Source organism: Thamnophis elegans, chromosome 1, assembly GCF_009769535.1.
Source record: "Thamnophis elegans isolate rThaEle1 chromosome 1, rThaEle1.pri, whole genome shotgun sequence".
NCBI lineage: Eukaryota > Metazoa > Chordata > Lepidosauria > Squamata > Colubridae > Thamnophis > Thamnophis elegans.
This window is the reverse complement of record NC_045541.1, coordinates 148,911,542-148,934,542: the sequence shown is the minus strand read 5'-3', so window position 1 is coordinate 148,934,542 and position 23,001 is coordinate 148,911,542.

Sequence of the window (23,001 nt, the reverse complement as noted above, 5' to 3'; positions counted from 1 at the left end):
GTTAAGAAATACAATTTAGAAATAATATGTAACAAAATAATATAATGAAATGCAGCCTTTCCTCAGCTAGACCCTGGATGGTCATACATACCCTGATTACCTCATGATTAAATTATGGCAATGTGCTCTACATGAGGTTGCCCTTAAAGACCCTGTGGAAGGCTCAACTGCTTCAAAATGCTGCAACTTGAGCAGTAATGGGCACTTTTCATTATGCCCGTGAGTCCCAAACTCTGTTAGTTGCCAGTAGGCTTCCAGGTACCATTCAAGGTGCAAGTTGTTATCTATAAAGCCCTTAATGGCACAGAGTCTGATTATAGCAATAGTATTTATATCCCGCTTTACACCCTCTCTAAGCAATTTACAGTCAGCAAATTGCCCCCAACAATCTTGACTCCTCATTTTACCCACCTCTCAAGGATGGAAGGCTGAGTCAACCTTGAGCCTGGTGAGATTTGAACTGCCAAATTGCAGTCAGCCAGCAGAAGTAACCTGCAGGACTGCACTCTAACCACTACGCCACTGTGGCTCGTATTTGAAAGATTGCCTCATCTCCAAATGTTGTTGCTCACCCATAATGTTGGCTGATTGGGTGATTGGTTCTCCTCAATTGAACATCTTGTGGGGCAGTTGAACTATGCTTTTTAAGTCACTGCCCCCTACCTCTGAAAAAGAATACCCCCCCAGAGATATGGACACCTTCATTCTGCAGTTTTGGAAAGATCTTAAGACCTGCCTTTGTCCCACAAGTTACTTGCTTGTGTTTTTATTGTTTTGGTGGTTTTTTAACTGGACTCTCAGTTGTTTATGTTTTTAATTGCTTTCACTATGTATTTGGAGTTTGTAAGTTGCCAGAAATTACTAAGGTGATCAGGCATCACATATTAAATTATTATTGCTAAAATGTAAAATTGCAACCTTAGAATCTGACTATCTAGGTTTTAACTACTTGACCTCTTGGATGAAAGAGGTGATGTAATTATAACAACTAAATACAATTTAATGGCCTTCCCAGTCAAAAGGATTTTCAAAGGGGCAGCAGATTATAAATAAAGTAATTCTACTTCCATCTTTCTAAAACATTCCTTTCTCCTGCTTTTCCATCCACTCCATGGGGTTTGACATAAGAAATAGAAGATGATGAACTTTAAATTATTTCTATTTTTTAATGATCATATCAGAATAAAATTTTACTGATAGGAGGGGAAGTTATATTTTTATGCCCTGCATAGTTAAACCTATTTAATGCACTATAGATAGTTGGCAGAAAGAAAAACTTAAAAATGGCAGATAATTCATTTATTTGATATTTTAGGATATTAATTTTCTGCAAAGTATCAACATAGCATGGATCAGACCATTTTCAGATTTGGAAACTAGATTTCACTTAGAGATTGGTATGTTAATAAATATACCTACAATCACGTATGACAGTATAAACAGAAGCATTTTTAAAAGTCAGAGCCTAATTATATGTATATTAAGAAGAGTGGCTTCTTTAAACAATTTATGCGGTGTCATTTCCCCTGGGAAATATGTTAGAAGAACTGGATTACAGAAGCAATTATAATGAACTTTGTTCCTCCCCAAGGACATCCTTATATTCTGGGATTTCATGGTAAATCTCAGTATTAATTCGGATTCCTCCAACTTTTTATATTGTATATTAGATGCTATTTATAATTCCTCCCAGCCCTAGTTTTTGAGTTCTTTAGAGAAAAACCTTAAAATACAACTGGAGGTCAATCACCTTGGTGCTCCATTTGCAAGGGTGGATGGGGAGTAGAAGGGAAGAGGCCAGGAAGCATTGGTGCAATTGGTTTGGCCGAATCGGTAGTGGTGGCGGCGGGAGGCTCCACCCACCCGCCCAGGTGTCATCACGTCCCATTTTTGACACACTGTGCATTGGTGAAAGGTCCTGCGCATACGCGGATGTGGCATGTGTTCACATTTGCGAACCGGTAGCGAAAGTAAGTTGATTTCACCCCTGCCAGGAAGCATATTTTGGCCCCAGTAATCTGGTATAGCCTCCCTCTTGGTCAGACCTGCCTTTTAAGTTAAAATGGAGCTCATATAGAGCATTTAGATACGTTACCAGAGCTTTGTCAACTATTATGAAGCTATATTGCATAACTCTTGCTCTTTGGTGGTATTTTAAGATTAATATTTTAATATTTTATTGTATGATGTTTATTATTAGTGCCAGAAGTCTTGGACCAGATTGACTGATTGATTGACTGACTGACTGACTGACTGATTGTTGCATGGTTTTGTTCCACTTTTTCATGCAGGCATCAGGTTTTAGAAGAGTTCTCTAGGAAAATCTGCCTTATAAAATTATACAGAAAGGACTATATTAAAAGAATTAAGGCATAAATACATCTGCTTTAGCTTACCTTATGTTTTAATTAATTATAGTCTCATTGCAAAGAAACAAGATAGCCGAGCCATTCTAGCACATTTGCATGCACACTAAATTTTTTTAAAAAAAAAAAACTTGACAAAGCAAGACTAGTTATACATACTATGCAGTAAGTGACTTTTTCAAGAAGAGCTGGAAATCTTAAGGGAGTTGACTGGACAATGAAAACATCATATACTGGTTTTAAAATAAGATATTTATAGAATGTAGGAAAGAAGGGAACGGAGACGGAGGAGGGAGAGAGACAGAATGAAAGACAAATAAAAAGGAAAGAGGACAATGGAAATACCTATAACAATGTACAAAATACAATAAAGTATGCTAAAAGCCTGATTTTTGTTGCTCAATTCAATAACCCCATCCTAAACTGTAAGCTGAAAATATTTGGAGTATCCTGATGAAATAAATATTGTGCTCTTGATTGATTATGAGCCACCATGTTGGCATCAACTCAATACACTGTAACTGAGTATGGTACAGTGGTGGGATTCAATTTTTTTTAACTACCGGTTCTGTGGGTGTGGCTTGGTAGGCGTGGCAGGGAAAGGATACTGTAAAATCTCCATTCCCTTCCCACTCCAGGGGAAGGTTACTGCAAAATCCCCGTTTCCTCCCAATCAGCTGGGACTTGGGAGGCAGAGAATAGATGGGGGTGGGACCAGTCAGAAGTGATATTTACCAGTTCTCCAAACTAGTCAAAATTTCCGCTACCGGTTCTGCAGAACAGGTCGAACCTGCTAAATACCACCTCTGATATGTTACATCCACCTTGCTGATAGTCATTCTTTTCTCTTTCCTTCCATTTTTCCTAGCATTAGAGCCTTCTTCAGCTGGGTCTTCACATCATAATGTCTGAAGTAGGATAATTTTAGTTTGGTCATTTTGTGCATCGAGTAAGAACTCTGGACTGATTTGTTTGATGACCCATTGGTTTGTTTATTGATAGTCTGTGTGCTGTACTCTCAGGGGTGTTCTCCAATACCAAAGTTCAAAAGTATCAATGCTCTTTTTGTCCTGGTTCTTCAAAATCCAGCTTTCATTACTATAAAATAGGGAATATCATGGCATGCACAATTCTGATCTTTGTTGGTGTAGATAAACTCTCTGCATCTGGATATCTTTTCCAAGGCTTCATGGCTGTTCTAACAAGTTCTAGTTTATGTGCTTTTCTTGACTGTTCTTTTACTGATGACAATTGATCCTAAAAGGCAGAAACAATTTAGCATTTTGATATCTTCATTATCCATTCTATGGCTGGTTGTTCCACTGTTGTCATTTAGTTTGGTCTTCCTTTATTTAATTTTAGTTCCATATTTTTCAGTGTGCACCAGTGGTGGGTTCAAATTTTTTTAGAACCTCTACTGTAGGTGTGGTCTGCTTTGTGGGAGTGGCTTGCCGGCCATGTGATCGAGTGGGAGTGGCTTGGCAGTCATGTGACTGGTGGACGTGGCCAACTTGTAAAATGTAGTGAAATTCACTTAACAACGCTCTTGCTTAGCAACCAAAATGCTGGCTCAGAAACTCTGGCATTTGAAACACGCAAGTCTTAAAAGCTGTCAAGTTACAAGATCCTTGCACCCCTAACCCTTTAGAAAAAAAAACCCAGGGATGTTCAAACTTGACAGCTTTAAGACTTTATGGTTTAGATAGGACTCTTAGAGGCGGGCGGGGCGATTGGGGAGCCAGCAAATCAGTAAGCGGCGGGCAGAGCGAGCGTGGGGGGAAGGGAGCTGGAACTGGTTCTAAATGGCATGGTAGATTTGTGGAACCTCTTCTATAGAAGAGGTTAGAACTGGCAGGAACCCACCCCTGGTGTGCACCCTGCCTTTTATTACAAGAGACTGTATATTTGGCTGTCAGAGTAGTGACATCAACAAAGTCACCTTGAGTCATCTTCAGGTGAAGTGGGTGAGATAATAGTTGAATAAATAAAAATTCAATAGGGATGGTTATTGATATTTTTCCCTCCAATTTTTAAATCACATTCATCTTCTTTCAATTCAGCTTCCCTTAATATATGTTCAACATATAGGCTGAATAGAATAAGTGGAGAGTATACAATGTTGTCTCAATCTTTTGCCAATATGGAATCAGTCTAATTCACCATGATCTATCCATACTGTAGCTTATTAGAGGTGGTATTCAGCAGGTTCTGACCAGTTCTGGAGAACCGGTAGCAGAAATTTTGAATAGTTCAGAGAACCAGTAAATACCACCTCTATCTGGCCCCACCCCAATCTATTCTCTGCCTCCTGAGTTCCAGCTGATTGGGAGGGAATGGGGATTTTGCAGTAACCTTCCCCTGGAGTAGGGAGGGAATGAAAATGTTACAGTATCCTTCCCCTGCCACGCCCACCAAACCACGCCCACCAAACCACACCATACCCACCAAGCCATGCCCAGAGAACTGGTAGTAAACATTTTTGAATCCCATCACTGTTATAGATATATAAGTGCAATTTTAGAAAAAGACAGTGAGATTTTATGGGATTCCCTCTTTTCTTAGCATTTGCCACAGCTTGATATGATTGAAATAATCGCAGTCCTTTCTACAATAAACAAACTATTAATAATATTTGGCTTTTCCAGTTATCCAATGTGCATCAACAATAATACTGTATCTCATGTTCTTCAGTTTTTCTAAGATCAACTTAATATCTGAGATCTCCCTTTCCATTAAGGTTTCCAATCTGCACTGAGCGATCCTAAACATGCGAAATAAATAAATCTTACAATGAGAAAATAAATATATTGTACGACAGTTTACACACTGTTAGGTTTCTCCCTCTCTCCTTCCCTCCCTCCCCCCCTCTCTCTATCCCTCCCTTCCCTCCCTTCCTCTTCCTGGTTGGAATTTAGATTCACCTCTTCCAATTAAACTTATGGAAATAAGGATTATTTTTGTTCCTATAATAGTACATATTTGCCATGTTTTTAGTATTTATAAGAAAATGTTCACTACTATTTCATTATATATGAGCTGAGGTGGCGCAGTGGTTAAATGCAGCACTGCAAGTTACTTCAGCTGACTGCAGTTTCTGCAGTTCGCTGTTCAAATCTCACCGGCTCAGGGTTGACTCAGCCTTCCATCCTTCCGAGGTGGGTAAAATGAGGACCCGAATTGTTGGGGGCAATATGCTGACTCTGTAAACCGCTTAGAGAGGGCTGAAAGCCCTATGAAGCGGTATATAAGTCTAACTGCTATTGCTATTGCTATCATATGTTGTATTCTCTGTCAAATTGTCCAAATAGTCTTCCATCCTATCCACAACTTGTGATACTAGAACTAAGCCAGTTGGATAACTGAGTGTAGGAGGTGAGGCAAAAGGTAGGATCATCTACATGACCATCAGATTTCATAAAATGAATAATCTGTGTCTACTTCATACAAGAATGAAATAGAAATGTAATGCCATGTGATAATTTCATTGATATTTATTCTCACCATTTGTCCATCTATACCAGGCCTGTCAAACTGGTGGCCAGGCCCACCCCAGCTCCACAAAGGCAAAAACATAGCAATACTTCACATACGCCCTCGATGTGAGCGGGTTTGACACCCCTGGTCTATACTATGATGGTAGGGGACACAGTGGCTAAGCAGTTAAGATGATGGGCTGATTGACTGGAAGTTTGGCTGTTTGAGATCCATGATAGAGTATGCTCCCATTCTTGCCCCACTTGCAGCCAGCCTAACAGTTTGAAAGCATGCAAATGCAAGTAGTTAAATAGGTACCGCTTCAGTGGAAGGTAACAGCATTCCATGAGCCTTCAGTGTCTAATCATGCTGGCCACATGATCACAGAATCATAACAATACTGGTTCTTTGGCTATGATTCACAGATGAGCATCATTCCTAGAGTTGGACATGACTGGCAGCAGAAACTTTTATCCTTTTTAAAACTTTGAAGTTAACATACTACTACTTTATTTGCAATAGTGGTGAATATCTGTAGCTTGTGTGTACAACCTACAACCAGCCTATCAACCTCTCAGAATCCAAATCAACCAGACAGTCAACCAGAGACACCACCGACCCTCAACCAACCCATGTGAACCTTCCCCCAGCAGTTCACCTCCCAATGACCATGGTGTGACCTGATGTAATCTCCTTATCAAAAGACCATCAAAAGGCCCATCACAAGACTCACTGAGGACTCACTGATAAATATACAAATCATGATATATACAATATATAATCACCATATGCCAAAACAAGATGGAGCATGTATTGTTTCTAAAATGCTTAGCATAAAATGCATGTAACTGAAAAATTATAAGCTGTCTTCAACAGCATGTAGCAGACATTTAGCTAAATGTCAGCTGTGTGAAACTATAAGCCTAGCAAGCGAGATGCCAGCTGAAATCGCAAGCAGAGGAAGTACAAAAGAACAGTAGAGCTTATCCTAAGTAAAGTTGGTTAAACTCTGAAAATGTAAGAGAAACGGGCCCTTTAGGGGGAGAGGGGAGATAGATTGAACGCTTCAACAGAATGCTGTACTGATTATCAAGGGGAGGGGGCGATGAGTCTGTGTAAGGGGATGTAAGTTGATCTTATGCTTTGTTCTGCATCCACGTTCTGTGCACCCGTGTTTGTAAATATGTTAATAAACTACTTTGCTGCTTCCAAGTTGTTGTTTTGGGTAGTTCCCTATGCAAACATGCACTATTTATAACACAGCTGACTCACTACAATACCCTCACTTGACACATCCACACCTGAAGCCTTTTTAGCAGAAGAACACTGACACTAACATCCACTAAACTCCACTGAAGATGACATGAAGCTACATGAAGCCGCTGGGTGAGATCATCCGGCGGCATGGGATTAAATATCACCAATATGCGGACGATACTCAATTGTATCTGTCTGCCCCGTGCCAACTCAGCGAAGCAGTGGAAGTGATGTGCCAGTGCCTGGAGGCTGTCAGGGTCTGGATGGGAGCGAACAAGTTTGCACTCAATCCAGACAAGACCGAGTGGCTATTGATGCTGCCTCCCAAGGTTAGCAATAGCAATAGCAGTAGACTTATATACCGCTTCATAGGCCTTTCAGGCCTCTCTAAGCGGTTTACAGAGAGTCAGCATATTGCCCCCAACAATCTGGGTCCTCATTTTACCCACCTCGGAAGGATGGAAGGCTGAGTCAACCCTGAGCCGGTGAGATTTGAAACCGCTGACCTGCTGATCTAGCAGTAGCCTGCAGTGCTGCATTTAACCACTGCGCCACCTTGGCTCTTAGTTAGTCCAGACATTCCACCTCTTAGCCTGGGGGGTGAAATTATACACCCCTCAGAGAGGGCCCGCAATTTGGGTGTCCTCCTGGATCCACAGCTGATGTTAGAGCACCATTTGTCGGCTGTGACCAGGGGTGCTTTTTGCCCAGGTTCGCATGGTGCACCAGTTGCGGCCCTACCTGGACCGGGAGGCACTTCGAATAGTCACTCATGCCCTTGTCACCTCAAGACTGGATTACTGTAACGCGCTCTACATGGGGCTGCCCCTGAAGAGTGTTCGAAGACTACAGCTGGTCCAGAACGCAGCCCCGCGCGAGCAATATGGGGGTGTATCTAGATACACCCATATTACACCTATCCTCCACGAGCTGCACTGGCTTCCTATCGGTCTCCGGACGCGCTTCAAGGTGCTAGTCGTTACTTTTAAAGCCCTTCATGGTTTAGGGACCTGGCTACCTGAGAGACCGGCCTCCTGCCACTTACCTCCCAACGACCTACAAGATTGCACAGGTTGTGCCTCCTCCGGGTGCCGTCAGCCGGACAATGCCGGCTGGCGGCTCCCTGAGGGAGGGCCTTCTCTGTTGCTGCGCCGGCCCTGTGGAACGATCTAGCTGCAGAGATCCAGACCCTTACCACTCTCCCGGCCTTCCGTAAAGCCGTCAAGACCTGGCTGTTCCGGCAGGCCTGGGGCTGTTGATTGATATCCAGCCCCGCTTAGATGGAATGGGTGATGTGAATTTTAATATTGTATTTTTTATTTTTTATTCCTATTTTTAATTGAAATGTTTCTTGTCTGTGGTGAGCTGCCCAGAGTCCCCTGGGAGTGGGCGGCATATAAATTCTAATAAACTTGAAACTTACCTAGCCTGGTAACAAAATGTTTGGAAACCAACCCAGAAGCTCGGAGAACAAACTTTCACCCTAATACTATTTATTTGTTAGTACCACTTTATAATGCCTTGGTAAGGCGACACTTGAAATACAGCATTCAGTTTGGGTCACCACGATGTAAAAAAGATCTGGAGACTCTATAAAGAGTGCAGAGAAGAGCAACAAAGATGATTAGGGACTGGAGGCTAAAACATATGAAGAACGGTTGCAGGAACTGGATACATCTAGTTTAATAGAAAGAAGGACTAGGGGAGACATGATAGCAGTGTTCCAATATCTCAGGAGTTGCCATAAAGAAGAGGGAATCAAGCTATTCTCCAAAGTACCTGAGGGCAGAACAAGAAGCAATGAGTGGAAACTAATCAAGGAGAGAAGCAACTTAGAACTGAGGGGACATTTCCTGACAGTTAGATCAATTAATCAGTGGAACAACTTGCCTCCAGAAGTTGTGAATGCCCCAACACTGGAAGTTTTAAGAAAATGTTGGATAACCATTTGTCTAAAGTGGTGTAGGGTTTCCTGCCTAAGCAGGGGGTTGGACTAGAAGACCCCCATGGTCCCTTCCAACCCTGTAATTCTATCATGTATTTAGAAGATTTATATGGCCACCCACTCACTCTCAGTGACTCTGGGCAGTTTACAAAAATAAAAACCCAATACAATAACTCCCTCGATCCCCATGTCCATGTACTAAGAGAACATGTCACAGATATGATAGAAGAAAACAAATATCACATCTTTTCCCCAACTTTGAAGAACAAAGTTACAGTTTGTTTTATTGGCTTCTGTTTTATAGAATAAAATTTTTGGATTGTTTTTTTAAAAAAAACAAAAACCCTCCAGTTTGAAGAGATCTTTTATCTATATGATGACTAAGTATGTGGTATGTGGAAATTGAGTTTGTTTTAGGTAAGCCCATTACATATTTCCTAAAATTCTTGTTTTCTCATGGGCAACACCCTATCCATGAAATGCATGTATCTTTTGTCTGAACAAAGCACAAATTATCATATTATTTAACAGTGGCAACAAATCTGTTCGGAAACAAAATTGGTTTTCCAGCCATGCCTAAAGAAAGGCTGACTCTATACTACAAATATTTTGTAAACATATTGTGGTATTTGATTCATTAAGTAATTGTATGCTTCCTCAAGTTTGAAATACTGTTTCAAATAAAAAATAAAACTGCAACAGTTTTGATTGTTTTGTATATTCACTATGTGAATATATTATAAATATAATGCTTAAACATAGCATCCACAAATGTAAAATGTTGTGCTTGACAAGAATTTCACCAACTATACTGTCTTGTAGAAAATGCTAATACCATAGTTATCCCTGATATCACTGAAGAATTCTGTGGAATAACAGAGTATAATAATAAAGACCAATGTTTTCATTCCCACAATGTATTATAGCTTAGTAAATAATTCTTAGCAATAACAATTCTATCCTGCCATAGAATGATAAATTACACAATCCTACACCCTAGTAAATTGCAAAGCCAGGAAAGAAAACATGTTCACGTGGATGCAGAATGGCTGTTTATTTTACTTTATGCTTTTTTGGAGAAGGAACTTAATGGCTTCATGATACAATTAACTTTTGTTTCCTTCCTGTAATTAAGTTTTAAGTAATTCAATTAACTATGGTAGTCAGTGTATTGATGTTGGGCTATGCAATGAACTTAATACATTTCTTCAAGCTTGGCACTCGATGTCACTATCACAGTGGAGTAAAATCTTTAAATTTGCCATTAAACCTAAGCTAAATTAAAAAATAAAAAAGAATTAGACTCTCTGGCACCTATTACATAGATCAGAGGTTCAGGCAGTTTTGCTTTCATCTTTCATCTTTCTGAGTCAAACAATATAAGCTGTCTAGTTCATACCATAGGCTATAATCATATTCCTGAGTTTTCAAAGTTAGAACTAGTCAGGATACTATAATTTATGCTTCATAAAGAATAAAATTAGGACAAGTATTTGATCTTGACATTTAAGACAACTTTTACTTTAAAACAATTTTAATATAAAGAGTACCTAGTTGAAGAATTTATTATTTAGGTTATATCTCAACAAACCAAGCTTTTATTTCAAAAATAAATTAAAAATTGCTGAAAAAACTCAGTTTATATATTTGGTAAAGACTAATCAACATTTCCCTTCAGTTGACATGGCCTCCTATTTTATCTTGAAGTTTTTTCTACAGACACAAATTTTGTAGTACTAATAAAACAGAAAATATTTAATGAATCAAAACTATTAATAGATGCAGTTCATTTGTACTTTATATACAGATTTCTCCTAATATTATAAAATAACTATTTAAGTGCTGAGATATGTATGTATGTATGTATGTATGTATGTATGTATGTATGTATTGTGTCACAACCCCTGGTGTGCCAAAATATGGGAGGAGGCATATTGCTTCCTTTCTCTGTCTATTGGCTCATCACAAGAGACCATCCAGACAGAAAGCCATTATGTGTATATATGTCTATACACACACCATCGCCCTCTTTGTCCAGAATGCGGACTTTGCTGTCTTCGAAAGAGCTACATTTGTCTTTCAGATGCAGATGTGGACTGCTGAATCTTGTCCTGATAGGTTGGTTCTCCTGTATTGTGCCATGTATTACAGTAAAGTCCACATTCTGGACAGAGAGGGCCACTGGTTTGAAAAATGGGTCCAGTTCAATGGTGGGTTCCTACTGGTTTGAACTGGTTCGGCTGAACTGATAGTGGTTTGGTGGCCTAGGTAGCTGGAACCGGCAGCAATCCAGGCCTGCCACACCCCAGAACCAGTTCTCTGGGCTGTCCCATAGAGGCCACTATCTTGTTTTTTTGCTTCTGCACATGTGCAAAGCAATTCTTATTGCACTGTGCATGCGCGTGCAGCTCACATCAAATGCACGAAGAGCACGCAGCACAGCCATGAGTAAACTGGCAGTAGCGACTGCTGGAACCCACCCCTGGTTCAGTTGGCTTTTGAACAGTACCTTTGGGACAACAATGTCCTGGATGATTGAGAATTTCTATAGACATCAACTGGAATTAGTCCTGAAGGAAAGAGGAGAACCACTGTAATACCATGCCAGGAAAACATTGAAAATATTTCATTAAAACATTGACATTTTCAAAATTTTATTTGGCATCATTGACAACCAGTAAAGTATAATGTTTGAAATGCTGGATTTAGGAGCAAGGAAATATTTTTAAAGAGAGAGTTAATATAACATATACAGGAAGAAAAGATCTTTCTGTGGATTATATAAACAAGAATTGAAGAAGCAAATGTTTGGAATGTCAGATTTCCACTTACTATATTTGTAATAATTCTGTGTCCATGTATAGGTGTCAGCATTTTGGTTGTCTGAGCTGTGAAGAAGGAATTGGTATGACAAAAATCAATAAGCTGTTTTTCTGCTTCATTTTGGTTTTATAAGCTTTATAACCCAGATATTGTTGGAAGGTTCATGCTCAAATCCCCATAAAGCTAAGAGGTGCTCCAGCCTAGATGACGTAAGCATGTAACAATTTTTCAGCATTTTCTATCTTTCCACTTTCTGAGGATGAAATATGGAGTTTGACACAGCCATTGTCAGAGCTTATACCACGCACAGAAGGAAACTCCTTCAAAGGAGTGCTGCTGTGAAACCGAAATCTTCAGGATTACAGGTGGAGGAGAAGGAGGTTGTTCAGTTTTCCTTGGCTGGCAGACCCCAGAGATAAGAAGTTGTCTTAGCAAGCGGCAGGTGGCGGCAGCTTGTAACTTACCCTGACGGGTTCCCATTGACTTTCTGGGGAAGCTGGCAGAGGATATTACAAATGGCAACCATATGATCATGAAGTGCTTGGCAACAAATCGTATGTGCAAACAAGTATCAAGCAACCAGACTGTTGTCATGTGACTTTAGGGTGGTAGTGCAATGTTTTTAAAAAGCCAAAGGTGCTTTACAGCTATCATAAGTACAGTTTGTAAAGTACCCTTTCAAAGAGCCATCCTAATTACTATTGTTAAACTATTGTAAGTCAAGGACTACCTGTATGCAGTGGTGGGATTCAGCCAGTGCGCACCTATTTGGGAGAACCGGTTGTTAACCTTCTAAGCAGTTCGGAGAACCAGTTGTTGGAAGTAATCTCATTTTGTTTTTTTCCACTTTACAGGGCTAATCCTGTAAGGAAGGCAGGAAGGAAACATTCTGATGTTGTTCCTAGCCTAATCTTTATTAGAAACTGCCTCTCCGGTTAACCCTTATTACATTGTAACAGCTAAGGCGAAGCGCCCATCGACATGAGCGATGTTGAGTTGGCCACGCCCACCCAGTCACATGACCACTGAGCCATGCCTACCCAGCTGGTCATTAAGGCAGAGAACCAGTTGTTAATTTATTTGAAACCCACCACTGCCTGTATGATAAGGTGGTAAAGCTGCTACAAACATATAAAGCTAGCTTAAACCTGTGGAGCCTCCTTTTCATGCAGTTCTTACTCAGAAAATTAATAATTTCAGCAAGTGGCACCTAACTGATTTTATCTAGATCTGGAAGCTAATCAGGGTTCGGCCTTGTTAGTACAATACTTAGATAGGAAACCTCCGGGGAATATCAGGGTTGTAAGCTGGACTGTGTAGTTGAAAAACATCCAAGAGGAAGGCAGTGGCAAACGACTTCCAAAAACAGCAACAACAAAAACTGCATAGACTTGTTCATGAAGTCACTGGGAGTCAAATTCAATTCAAAGGAAATCTGACAGTTGTTTTAAAATATGTTTTCCTTCCAGGACCAAGAGTTTAATTGTGGATAGCAGAACAGATCTAAATCAAACAGTATACTAGGAATGCAAAGTAGACCAGGGGTTTAAAAATAAACACATTCTGAGTCATTAGCAGAGAAATAGTAAAGAATGTTAAAAGGATTCAGATTGTGATGGATGTCAGGTGTGAATTTTTCTTGACCTCTTGTCAGCTGCCTTGACTATGTATGACATCATGAGGAATTAGTTTTTCTGGCAATTTGTTGGTACTTTACTAATGATGTCAGGGTTGACAGTCCACACATTTGTCTGCTGTGAAAATAAAACACCTAGCATAACACATAGCTTGTTTTCCTTCAAAGAATGTAATTTGTGTAGTTATATCCCTAAGGTTTATGAGTAAAGATTGGAATCTTAAGTGGCTTGACACTGATCACGTGGAAGTATTAAGCTGGTTCATCATGGACTTCAAAAATAAAATCACGAGCAAGGTGCTGCATGAACCTAATTTATTTATTTATTTTATTTAAAACAGTTGGATACTTCCCTTTATTATATTCAATTTCAAGGAGAATAATCCATTGACATTGGTAAATTGTAAAAAAGAGTAAAATTTTAAAAGACAAAAAATACAAGCAGAGAAAACCTTGAGCGTGCCAATTTAACTTTCCGTTGAACAAAAAAGTATTCATTTTTCTTTTGGCAATGTATAGTGATATCAGTGCCAAGCAAACCTTTTTGAAGAAATAACTAGCTGTTGCTGTAAAATATTTATGTCAGCTTCTTTTTGGACACCAGAAGTCCGGGATTCAAACTAAATGATAGTAGCTACTATCTAAGGTGATTTTGGAAATCTAAGCAGGGTCAGACTTGGTAGATCAGGGATGCCAAACTCGCGACAATATGTTGTCACATGACCTATCACAACTTCCCCCCTCCTTTTGCTAAACCGGCGGGGGGGCAGCGTGTGACACATCCGGCCCACGGGCTGTGACTTTGACTGTGACATGGTAGATGATCTTAATAAAATCTCAGGCTGTAAGACAGACTGTGTGTGACACATCCGGCCCACGGGCTGTGACTTTGACTGTGACATGGTAGATGATCTTAATAAAATCTCAGGCTGTAAGACAGACTGTGAAATAAGAGGGAAAGTGTTATCAGAAGACAGTGGACAGTGTTGTCAAGAACGCTGCATGGACATGTTGATGAACTCATCAGAAGAGATACTAAAAAAAACAACCCAACACTCAACACCAACATTCATAAATGTCAGTACAGTTCCTTGCTTTTTCAAAATCAAACTTTGACTTCCAAAGAAGATGGTAATAGCTGCAGAATAATTTTTGTCTCCTAGATTTAACCTGGACTTTGGAAATGAAGCAGCTCAACGTTGGCAACAATTATTACACATTTCCCCCAAAGGAAAAAAAATATTTGCTTTTAGGGGGGAAAAAGAAGTCTATGTAGCAACATTTAAGCAGGAAATCTCTCTCAGGCAATTTCCTCTGTTATGAACAGTGCACATATTCTGAAATTAAAGCTCTAATTCCGGTTTATAATATATAATTAGTTAACTTACAATTATTTTATTTACTTCATTTGGAACGATTTATAAGCTTACTGCTTTTTCTTTTCTTGTCACTTTTTCCTTTTCTCATATAAATTACTTTTTGTTTTATTTTTTAGTCATTTGGTTAGCCATTTCTGCTAATTGGAAAGCAATTCCAAAGCGTTAGGAGCAGAGCTGATAGTTATTTGTTCACTTTTCTGAGATTCAAGCAATATTTCATAATGGTATCAGCAAAGAACAATATGGTGCTGGACTTGCTCGCATTTGGAAGGAGCCTATCCAGAAATTTCACTGGACAGTTTGAAAGAAAGAAAGAAAGAAAGAAAGAGAGAGAGAGAGAGAGAAAGAAAAAGAAAGAAAGAAAGAAAAAAGTTATTTGCTAAGTTTAAAAAAAGTTTCCCTCCAGATTTATACACAGCTATGATGTTCTCTTCAGCCTTCTTCTCTAAAAGCCCAATAAGATTTTTGTTTGGTGCAGTTTATTTCAGCATTATAAAATTATATGTGTCACAGAAATTCTAGAAAATTAACTTCTGATATATCTAGCAGAACCTAATGTAGGAAAGGTACTCAGCTGCTTTAAAATGATTAAGTGATATAACTGATTGCTTCGCTTTTCAGATCTTCTAGATGTTCGGATTAGTTGCTGTGTTCATATATTGTACTAGATCATAATTTAGTCTACCAGTTTGCAAAATAACTGCGGGGGAAAGATGTTTATGATAGAAATTAAAACACCCATAGTAAATGTGTGAAGTTAATTAAAAACATACAATGCATAAGCACAATAATGAAGCCATCATCCCAAGAGTATGATCTACTGTGTGAACCCCATCTCGGTGAGATGTTTCTAGAGATAATTCCATTGTAGACTTCAAACTTTAATGTGGAATTTCAGTATCAAGAATTTTTACCACCAGATGGCATTGTTTGTAAAGAGTTTAACTGGGATAGCCACTAAGGACTTCCATGAGAGGAAATGCTAATCAGTTAACACCTCAAAGATTCAAGATGGATTCCCTGATATTATATGCAAAACCAAGGAATGTGTATATTTTGGTATTTTGTCAATGTAATATAACAGAATCTAAAATACTCAAATCAGATTCTATAATATTTGAGCATCTATACTAGTGACAAAACAATAAAAATGTGTGTTGTAATATCCAACGAAAAAAATCAGGTCTTTCATACTTTTGCCAAATGCCAGAGACAAGATTGTAAGTAATGGAGTTTGTATCAAAATTTTAAACATACGGTAAGCATCGATCCTCTCCTCCCATGGATGCTTATTCAAAACTCAATTAACCATCCACTTATGTCACTGATGATCAGCCTTCAGCTCCATTCCTCTGTCAAGCTCCTTAAATTAGGTTAAACACAATAAAAAAAATTAGGAAAATCCATGCTTCCTTCAAACAAAAACAGAAATGTACAACTCTTGGCATAATTGCATGATCTCTTGGGCCCTTGCTCTTGAGCCCTACCTCTGGGCACAACCAGGGTTCTCAGCCATAAGTTAATGGAGGGCTTTGCACTCATATTCTTCCAGGTAGCTCTGCTCTGGAATGGACTTTCCTTTTCTGAGCCACCAGTTTATATTTCAAATGGCCACTAGGAGGTCTCCTTCCTTTGCTCTTGAAGGAGAAGAAGCCCAAGATATTCTCCATAGAGATGCTATTCATTAAAAAATATGTGGTAATGCTTTTGTGGAGCGCTAGCTCCACTATTACCCTTCTAATGCTCCTGGTTTCCTGGGAATAAAACCTATTAAGCAACCCTTCTGTTTGAATTGCCATAGCAACTCCCTCACAATGTCAGTGTCCTATTTCTCCCCCTTCATCCCACCCAAGCTCTTGTTTCGGAGCTGACAGCTGTGATTTGAATGCTCCTTGAACCAAATCCTTGCATCTAGTGCTGCTTTGTGAAAGTGGGAGGAGGAAAAGGCGGGGTGGTAGGAACAGCAGCTTTTAATCAGAGCGTGTTGAGCTATTTTATGTAGGCTTGAAAGGTGCAGAAAGGGCTCTTAACACTGCACTCTCCTGTGCCAATAGCAGGACAAGTTTTTATAATGACCACCAGAAGAAGAAGGAGGAGGAGGAGGAGGAGGAGGAGGAGGAGGAGGAGGAGGAGGAGGAGGAGAAGAAGAAGAAGAAGAAGAAGAAGAAGAAGAAGAAGAAGAAGAAGAAGAAGAAGAAGAAGAAGAAGAAGAAGAAGAATACAAGGGTGGATTTAGTTATTATTAGACCACATACATGCCATGGTTGCATAGGAGTCCAGGAAATCACAAGATCTGATCTTGTGTAAATTTAACTTAAATTTAGATTTTGTTTTTCAGAAGAAAATCTCCTAAAATGGGTTGAATGTGGGTATGCCATCATGCTTATTTTAGTTCTCAGGTGGCCTCTGAATATTCATGCAAATAAAAAATGTATGATCATCACGTCAATGATCTGCAACCTCTCTGGCCTCGCAGGTTTTAAATTCAGCTCTAAAGAAAGACACCAGGGACTCTGCCAGTTGCTTTTTAGTAACAGTACACTAAATTAGTAAAAAAAAACAACAACCACAAAACCCTCATACAACCAATTTTTCTGCACACAATTTTAGTGGAGAATTTTGAAAGGTTAGATGTACCCATTTGTAAACTTTCCACAGAGCTGCTTTATATCAAATTAGAATAATTTGCCTATTATAGTCATACCTTTTCCAAGAAATCTGGGACAGTATGCATGATTTCTTCTTTTCATACCCTATGGTTGATTTGTATCCTCTAACTAGCTTCTTGCCTATAACGTAGAACACTCGTTCCCAATCTCCAACATATTGCAATACTTGACACCTAACCCTAACCCTAACCCTAACCTGCACAGAGATTATAGGAACTGAAACTCAATTCTTGGGCTCCACGATAGGAAAGGTTAAAACCCACACCATGCAACCAGCAACACATTGTATCACAAGGCATCACAACTATCATTTGTTTACATGGGCAATGTAGTGGTGGTGACACTATGATAAGCCTTTTCTTCTGAAGAAGACTGTTTTATGGCTTTTAAAAAATTGTTCAGTAATGTCCAATTTTCAGAGACTGCCTCATGTTATCAAACCCCTACTGTTTTCTTGGCAAGGTTTTTCAGAAGTGGTTTCCCTTTGTCTCCTTCCTAGGATTGAGAAATATGGCTTGCCCAAGGCAGTGGTGAGTTCCGGATCCCGTCACAACCAGTAAGCTGTGACGGGGCCGGCCGTCCGCCATATGCATGCATGATGTCCATGCATGCACACCCACCATCCGCAATGCTCCAGCTACTCGGCAGAGCGTTGCACAGGTGCTGTATGCTCTGCGCGCGTGCGCAACTGGTAGGGTTGGGTCAAATACAGGTAAGGAGGGGAGGCAGGTGGGTGGGCCCTCTGAAGCACCATACAGGAATGGTATCTGGTGCCCCCAGCAGATGCCGGTACGCCCATATCAGGTCATACCGACTGTAACCCACCACTGGCCCAAAGACATCCAGCTGGCTTTATGCTTAAGGTGGGACTCGAACTCATGATCTCTATGATTCTAGCTGATGCCTTAACCATTACACCAAACTGGCTCTCTGTTCTGTATTTTCTGATCATTTATTCCATTCCCACAGCTGGATCCCAATTGCCTTCTAATGTGGGACATCCAGCAACCTGGGCTAAAAGTTCTGGGACAATGAAATTAACAAACATCCTCCGGTCCCACCCAATTAATTGTTCCTACATGTAGAAATGTTCATGCATATGCATTAAAGTAAAGGAAGTCATTTGTGGATGGATTGGAGGAAACGTGTGAAATTCAAATGGATATATGAGGCTTCCCTGCTTACCAATCCTTATGTAGGGGGGGAAAATGCAATTCTCACACAAATGAGAGCAGATGGCCATATGACTAAATTTTAGTTTAATTATTTATAATATTTCTGATAGGAGATTCAACAGAATATGAGAATAACATGTTTACTAGTCAATTTACATGAAAAATAGCTCAGACCCTGCTAGGTATGCAACAGTTAGACTCTTTTTTAATAGCCATAAAAGGAAATTTTTATTTCTACTGTTCACTACTTACCACTGTGTAAGTCTTCTACCATTTTAAAATAGAACATTCTTGGTTTTATACTGTGGAAGAGAAGTGCAAAATGGCTTTTCTCTTAGTTTCACTTTGAAACATCAGAGCGTTACATCTGATAAGACCTCTAGATATGTGTCAGAAAAGATTCATTTGTACAACTGTTGGGACACCTGAATTACAACTTCGTTTTGCTCGTCATTGTAGAGCAGAGCACAGCACAGCACACAGAATACATACAATACAAATGACACATTGGCTTTTGCTATTAGCACAACATGCAATCCCTACAGGCAAACAGGGTAGATGGAAGATGGAGAAATTTGAAACACTGGGACAATTGCATATGTGTGTATGGGTTGTGCATTTACCTTACATTATCTGGGGGAGCTACCTGTATCTCCTCTTCCTCAAGTCCTTCCTTTCTTTTTCTTTGCCTCCCACCATAGAATTTAACACTCTCTTCTTTCTCTCACCTTCCCCTTTTTTGAACCTCTGTTTCTATTCCCTTACTATCACTAGATGTCAAACATTGTCTTTTAAAAACAGAAATCCCATTATATTATTATACTGTGCCTCATGCATTTTAAGGTTTGTGATGGCAGTCACAGAATCTTTTTAAAGTTCAAGATCTCAGGCTGAAATAGATCACAGCTAATATTAATATTAATGCTCCAACACTGGAAGTTTTTAAGAAGATGTTGGATATCCATTTGTCTGAAGTGGTGTAGGGTTTCCTGCCTAGACTAGAAGTTCTCCAAGGTCCCTTCCAACTCTGTTATTCTATTCTATTCTACTAACCAAGGAGAGAAGCAACCTAGATCTACAGATAAATTTCTTAACAATGACAACAATCAACCAGTGGAATAACTTGCTTTCAGAAATTAGGGTTGCTCCATCACTGAAAGTTTTCAAAAAGAGACAACCATTTGTCTGAAATGATATTGAGCTTCCTGCCTGAGCGGTGGAATAGACAAGAAGACTTTCAAGATCTCTTCCAACAGAATTGGACTTCAACTGGGAGTTGAAGTCCGGACATCTTCAAGTTGCCAAGGTTGAGAAACACTGTTCTATATTCTATATTCTACATCTGATTCTACATCTGATTCAGAGGTGGTATTCAGCAGATTCTGGCCAGTTCTGGAGAACCAGTATCAGAAATTTTGAGTAGTTCGGAAAACCGGTAAATACCACCTCTGACTGGCCCCACTTCCATCTATTCTCTGCCTCCAAGTCCCAGATGATCAGGAGGAAATGGGGATTTTGCAGTATCCTTCCTTTGCCCCACCCACCAAGCCATGCCACACCCACCAAACCACACCCACAGAACTGGCATTAAAAAATGTTGAATCCACCACTGATCTGATTCATAGTATAGCTAGTTTCCTATGTTAGATATAATATATTTGCCTTAACTGTGAGGTAAGGAAGTGAGATAGGTAGCATATAAATTTAATAAACAAGCAAATAAATAAACCAAAGATGACTAGTTCGCTGTCATGCAGCAAACCATGTTTGATCCTGCAACATAATGGCAAAATGAGGTTATGCTTGATAGAGGGCTTCATGAATTCAGTTAACAAAGGAAACAAAGGAAGGTTGTAGTGCGAGTATTCAAAAGATCCTCCCCCTCCCATTCACACACATAACTATCATCTATGGGAAATTGTTGTCTTCCCCAGCCCTCCTATGACATCTGATCAGGATGCAATAGGACAAGGGAGTATGGGGAGGGGGGGGGAGGCAGTGCATTTTGCTCAAACAAGTCCTTTCACAGAAACCCTCTCCGTGTTGTGTGCTTCTCAACATTTCCTTACTGCATAAGATCCTGAAATTCAAATAGGTAACACTAGCACTGCCTACAGTTTTGCTCCTGCTGCCAAAGAGAAAATTAGGTACATGCAATTGAACCATAGAAAGGTGGTCTAGGCCAAGGTTTTTGCTCTCCATCCCCGGAGCACTTAAGTACCTGCTTGCTAGATTCCTCTCCCTCTCCCTCAAATCTGGAGCAATACCGCAAGACTGGAGTCTTACAGGGGAAGTGAAAGGCAGCATGTTGTTTGTGGCTGCAAATGCCTACGTGCGATGCTGGAGGATATGAATGGCTGGAAGCAGAGCCCACGGTCATTTCTCCTGCAATGTCATCCAGAGGCTCTCCTTCCTTATGTAAGAATCTAAAACGACGCGCAAGCTGATTCAAGAGTTTCATACCTTGTACTACAGTTTTGCGCAGTCTGCATGAAAAGCAACCTATCCCAGAGCTGACCTTGCAGGCTTGTAATGCAATATGAGATGATAGATAGGCTTTCATTTTCCACAGGATAAATCCATTCATTAATTCTGCTTCCTTCTACATCAGAACTACCTCTGATAAAAGTGAAACATGCATAGCTTCAGTAGGAGGAATAGAAACAGATATTTTTTTTTCCTCTTTGGCATCTCTGATTTTGAGCCTCCTTGCATTTATTGGAGGCTCCTCCCACTTCCAACCCAGATCCTCCACAATTCGGAAGTTCCTTTTTGTAGGAAAATCTTTGCAGTTTGTTTGTTTACTTTTTTACTGCTCCTGGCTTCTGAGGACCAGTCGCTTTGCTACTGCCCCCATTCAAATGCCAGCAAACATAAAGAGGCTTTGTTCTTTTCCTCTCTCTTTCTCTCCCTTCCTTGTCCCTTGGTTTTGTCCTCCAAGGGATCATTTTTATTCAAGTGTGATGAATGATGTGAGCAGAGTACCAGTCCTGGACAAAGGGCTGCATCAGAGCTGGCCAAGCGTACAACTGCCTTTTTGTTTACCAGGATGAGAGATGTAACCTCAGAGGTAGAAGATAATAGACAAGACTATAGAAGAAGCCTGAGAGTTGGCTTGAGTCTGCTTTCCAGAAGCCAAGTAACCTTTATTAAGCATAAATCATGTCAGCTCTTACCAAGAAAAAGCCCCTGAACTCTGCCATTCATGTGACATGGAGTCAAGGAACAGTAGTATTCATCTACTTTAAAGACCAGCATACACAGCTGTTAATGGGGTCGACAATATTTTGGCCTTTGGCAAATGAAGTTTGCAATCATCTACAATTGTCCAGTTTGCAGCAGAACATTTGAGAATGCTTAGGTTAGATTAACAGAGTTAGAAAGGACCTTGTAGATCATCTATTCCACTCTCCCCACTCAAGCAGGAGACCCCACACCATTTCTGACAGATGGCAGTCCAGTCTCTTCTTGAAAGCTTCCGGTGATGAAGCTCCCACAACTTCTGAAGGCAAAGCTGTTCCATTGGTTGTTTGCTCTCACTGTCAGAAAAGTTATCCTTATTTCCAGATTGAATCTCTCCTTGTTCAGTTTCCATCCATTATTCCTTGTCAGGTGCTTTGGAAAACAGGTTGACCCCCTCCTCTCTGTGGAAGCAACTCAAATATTGGAATACTGTTATCTTGTCTCCCCCGGTCCTTCTCTTCACTATAGTAGCCATGCCCAGTTCCGTTCATCGTATATTTTAGTCTCCAGTCCCCTAATCGTCTTGGTTGCTCTTAATCTTAATCTTGGTTAGATTCATTATCAACCAAGAAATCTCCTTTCAGTATAATATCCATTTGTCAAATCATCACACAATTGAATATTCTTCTACAATCAGATTGTCAACTCAATTACCCATAAAATTCTAATAATAACTTCCCTTCACTGTGCAAAGATTTTGGATTGACCATTCCCTTATGACAACTAATTTGATAAATTGACTATCAGCTGAGGTTTAGCTGATTAATTGGCAAAGCTCAGTATGAATAAAAGCATTATTGTTTGAGATTATTACAATTTATTACAGAATTAATCAGTACCACAAATTTTAATTAAGGCTTGTTTACTTTGTTTTGGCTTTTTGGCTATAAATTATGAATGTATTTTTCCTAATGATGAATGTGTGTTTTCATTGATTAGGATATAAATAGCTCTATGAAGGTCAATGAATGAAGTTGAATGAAGTTCAGATTTAATTGATTATTCAATCAATTGGTTATTTAAATAATAATTTG